We start from the raw sequence: 5,605 nt of genomic DNA, 5'->3' as shown, positions 1-5,605 counted from the left end.
TATTTTAAAAATTGTATAACGATGATTCGAAAAGCAATTTATTGTTTCAAATTATAATTTATTTCAGAAATAAAACTGTCACTTTTTAAACACGAACGCCATCACAGCCAAATTCTGGTTTTATCGTTTATTACGTACGATTCGAGTATAATAAAAATAATTATATTTTTGAAGCAAACATAACAGTTTAAACAAATATCAACGAGCTATTTTTTTAATAATCAATATATTAAGTTTTGACTTTATATTACACGCATAATAAAGTTTCAAAATGTGAAACATAAGCTAATCATCATCAAACACAACAGAAAAGATAAGTAGTGTAGCATCTATCACTCATTATCCATGGGTTTGACATCTAAGGTAAAAGGAAAGCTGAAATAAATAGCGGAAATTAATGTGTTATCTTTTATGAACCGAAGTAGCCAAATACTGAAGTCTCACTTATTGACAAAATTACCACTGGACTCATGATCACTGAAAGACCTGAGCAGATGTTTTAGAGAACTAGTAAAGTGCTGTACTAATAAGAATGACCTCTCTCACAGTGTGTAGTTATTGTTTTAAAACATGTTTTATTTCAGAAACGCAGACTTATAAATTTAGAAGCATGCATTAAAACGTTCTGCTGTTGTCTGACAGTGTATCACAAATAACTCATTATTGAAACTAGATCACACGAAAGTGGAAATGATGCTTTTGCTATGAAGTATTGCCTAACCTGCAATTTCTTAGGAAGTTACGTGCATAGAGCTTTTAAATTTCCATTGAGTAAACAACGAAAATCAATCAGGATTTATAATAACACAAACATTAAAAATTATGACAGCACGATCTGTTTCATCAGTATGAAGTAATCAATAGATAAGATTAAACAACCATGATAAATGCCCGTTGGTTTATGTTATAGTCAAAAATACAACTCATAATTAATGACAAAATTTCGTATCTGAATATCATGATGGTAGAATATATCATAACATAAAGAAATACTTAGAATTTTAGGAATACTAGGTTAATAAGATTATTTCCTGAAAATTTTAAGCCGATATACATGTTATTCATGTACATTAAAATTTAATAACTTCAGATTATAGCAAAAAGATCTTAAAATTATAGTATGCTACATTATTTTTAGATATCTGTAATCAATGAAAATATTAGGGTCATGTAAATAAATCAATAACGAGATTAGTTTCACTGACTCGAGGAAAGATAACATAAAAAGCTAAACTTTTATTTTATCCAGGTACGTAGTATATGAAGTTAAAAACGCCTTTTACCGTTAACGATTAAGATAAAGGTTAAGATTTCCATTACGTCGGTCATTTGAATATATTGCATAAATTTAATGTATTATAGTTACATCAGTCAGATATAATTTAAAAGGTAAAATAAAATAGACTACAATCTGAAAGATTTAAATTCCACACCACACATTAAAAATAAAGAAAGCGAGATTCTGGGTTGATAATGTAACATATCACATGAAAAAAGCTTTAATTAAATAAAACGCTATTTGAAAGTTTACAAAAGTTATCAGTTAAGTAATATTAAGCGCATATTAATTTATGTCTATTAGACAGATTATTAAAACGTAAAATAAAGATTTAAAGAGATGAGTACATTTATTGCATTTAAAACCCTCGGTCTGATAATCAATAAAAGATTGATTAAAAATCTTACGTTTTAGCTAAATGGCAGAATTCTGTGATTCGAGGAAGTGTTTGAAGAGTTTAAGTCGAAAATGGCAGCACTTGCTAAGACATGCTAGATAACAGATCCTTTCCGTTGGTTGTCTTTGAGTTTCCGCGGTATAATCATGTTCGCAGATTTTATTTTTTAGGGTTTAGTTTTACATATCTGAAACCAATACATCACCTTTAAGCTGTAATATACGTTATTAATGCTGGAAATTCGCATATATATTCTCTGTCAACTGGTGTTCAGAAATATGATGTAATATATTTACAGATATTTAAAGACAAATGGCAATCGGAAAAATACTTTATTGGTTATTTTTTTCCTGCTTTTTAGTTTCTTTCTTGCGTGGAACAAGAATGTTACTGGAGATAATTGTTTTCCTGTTGAAACTTCTGATATTCCTAATGTTAGGTTTGCATGTGATGCACCTCATCAAGCTGCTCATGTAGCAAAGAACGTAGCTGATGATGTTGTGTGCGGTGTTGTACAGGTTCCAACTGCTATTGTTGTTTCAAATTACTGGAAAGTTCCAAATTAATGCATTCATCAGGAATGGCGCATAACCATGGATCAGAAAACGTCTCATCACTGAGAACGTTGTTGAAGGTTCATCATATGAGGCGACTGATATTACACGTGTAGGGACGAGAAAGTTCCATACCGTTTTTAAGCCGTACATTTAACCGTGACGGATTCGTGATTATCCCTTTCATTTTACTGTACCAAGAAACCAATGGGCAGCACACTTAACTCGCTAGTATTTTAATTGTATCCGTGCCGCAGAGATTAATGAATTTACAAACATCTAGGTTTTCTCCGTTATTCGAAACCAGGCCAGCAGCACTCATCACTATACCGATTGGGCGGTACGTTGCAATGTAACGCACTTCGAATTATAAATTTATAAGTAAATTATCCATGTTTCAGGTTTTTAATCGTGTCTTGATTCACTCGCTTGTAGCGAAGTTTTTCACATCTTTAAGTCAATATCTGCAAGCATTATCATTTCAAAAACCTTAATCAAGAACCTAAATGAGCTGCTTTATTTATTTAGCAGTTCTGTCCAGAATGTTTGGCTCGAACGCTACAGTTGGTGCTTGATATATATTAAAATTGCCAATAATTACTACTATTTCCAAATCAAAATATCCATTTATTTCGAAGATAGAAAATTTTTAACATTTACAATAACAATACGATTACATCAACGACTTTGATAAAAGTTCGATATCCACGACAAAGTATCATAAATGAATTTCATGGCGAACTTCGTAAGGCGAAGTCGTTATATCATCGCACTGTTATTCTTGAGAAATGCTATTCTTTACTAACCTAAATTCAAGGGTATTCAACTTTTGTTTCCTTAACCATAACTAAGTTTTACCAATCTTACAGTAACTTAGGAAAACTCTTTTCCAATGCCGTTTTGCTAACGAAATCGACAAGAAAAGTTCATCTCACCCATACATTGAAAATAGGGTTTTATAAAGAGTATATGTTGCATCGATCTATCAGTTAGAATGTTTCAGTCTAAGTAATAACTCCAGATGAGCAAGAAGAAACTGACAATTTAGTGTAAATGATAATAAAGAGCAGCAAAATAAATAGCTATACATAGCACCTGAGAACTCAGTTAATAAACCAATTTTCCTTAACAAACCAGAAAATATCTGATGTAGACACCACAGGACTTCCTTTTACGGCTTTAAAATATACACATTTTTTGCTGCACTTCCTTTAAACTTATTTTCTCGAATTTCATTAGAGATGTAATTCTCATTCCATTAATTAAGTTCTCACTTCCGTCAAGGCAAAAATACATAAAACGTCAAAGCATCTTCATTAAAAATTTTAAAATGCAGAAAATTCGAAACAGCAAGGGCAGTTAAAAACAGTTAAGAAACATTTTTCCTATTAAAATTAGAGTTTTTAGGCAAAAACAAACAATTCTTTCAACGGGCAGGAAGACAATTTTTTTGTGCTCTTAAACTTTAACAACTTAAAGTTGTTGATAATCCTGCAATTATTGCATGTAAATTAACTAAAGACATAAAAGATTTTCTAGGGTTCCGCACTCTTTTTGGCTAAATGTCAAGAAACCTAGTGAAATGTTAAGCGACTTATCGCTGAGTTCAAATTACTAATGTCGTAGACTCAAGAACGGTCAATTACTCTTTATTTCACTTAAAATAAGATGAACATTTGACTTTCTCGGTCTTAGAACAAAGCCTCCACTTTGGCTCAAACTGAAACTAAGAATTAGGAACTAAATTAGAACTAACTAAAAAAGTTATTCGAAGCTAACACAATTATCTAACGTAGTTGTCCATTAATCTAAACTAGCCGGCTAATATTCAAATGGCACGTAACGTACGACCGAGCGTAGTAACTTCAAGAGAGATTTAGCCAAAAGGGAAACGTGCGCTACTCAGGATTCCTAGCTCTCTCTCACGAAGTAAGTTGAATCTTGCTTTCAATACTACTTATTTGCATTCGACGTGACTCTAAAAACTCATTCTGGTAAGGAGTTGTAAGTGGAAACACGAATCTATAGGAAAGCACATTGAAATTAAAGTAACTGTTATAAAATTAAAATATACCTTACAACTTAATCGGAACATAAGAACAACACAAGTCAATTACTTTCAAATTAAAAAAGCACAATTTATGAACATATACGAATAAAAATAAAGCGTTTATCTGGCCTGGTAAGAGAACTGGTGTATGTATATATATATATATACATTGGATGCAGAAGATTACAAAGAAAAAGGGAGGTGGACAACTAGCTATTATAGCAGTCCCATATACAAAATTTAAATGGTCTACACTTAATTATTTTTTAGTTATTTGAGTTACATTTAAACGTACGTACGTAGAGATAACACGAACAAACCCTTTTTCACTCTGTTTTAAACTCTGTTTGCAATGCATTTTGGAAAGAAGAGCCTTTTATTCTGTCCGTGTGTACAGGGGTCACACAAAAAAAATCGTTCAAATGGATTTTTCCGTTGAAATTTGATACCCGAAATTTTTCGTGATTACAATCTTTCCTTTACTTCGTACAAGGAAGCAAAAACATAAATTGAGATCCCTTTTAGAAACCATTAGGTATTATATTTCGAAGCGGGAGACATGAAAAATACGCAATCGCCTTCCAGGGATCCGAATCCGGACCTTTCGATGCTATCCGAACATGCTCTCCGAGGACAGCACGGAAATATGCAGTAATAAGGGAAAAAATACCTTACACACCCACAGAATAAGCTATAAAAAGGCAATTTAGTTGACTCTGTTTGTACAAAAGTTTGTTCTCACTTTATGGAAGAGATTTCCTATTCAAATTTTCTAGTTAGCATTTTGAGATAAAGATTTGGAATTTTCAAAATGATCGTTTCAAATTGTTTTGTTTTGTCTGGAATGCAGAATAAGAGATTTATTTTGGAAATGCCTTGTAAAATTGATACACGGCTCGAAGGATACGTAAATGCATTTTCTAATGAAAAATATTCGTGTCAACAAATCGTAAAGCAGCGTAGAAATCTAGGTTATTGCATTTCAAGGAAAGGTACTTTTAATATATTAAATTTCAAAGGAAAAAAGCACCTAGCTGAAAGTAGAAATGAAAAAAAAAATGGCAGCAAAACTTTATCCTACGACTATTCGAAAGCGGGTAAATATCAAATCTCTGATCCTTAAATGAAATTTAGCGGCTCAAACATCTATTACATAGGAAATGAGAATGTCTTCTGGCACCGTAAGTAAAATTATTCATAAAAATTTGATAATAAAATAGTCTTTGAACCTAAAACTCATGTGCTTTTGTGTAAGTATATTGGAAAAAAACACAAATGGTAGAACATTATATGAAATTACTTAGCTACTGATAAATGAAAATTTG

Source organism: Stegodyphus dumicola, chromosome 7 (assembly GCF_044657685.1).
Source record: "Stegodyphus dumicola isolate Sdum_Otavi_A_Nest chromosome 7, ASM4465768v1".
Lineage (NCBI taxonomy): Eukaryota > Metazoa > Arthropoda > Arachnida > Araneae > Eresidae > Stegodyphus > Stegodyphus dumicola.
Note: the sequence above shows the minus strand (reverse complement) of the source record.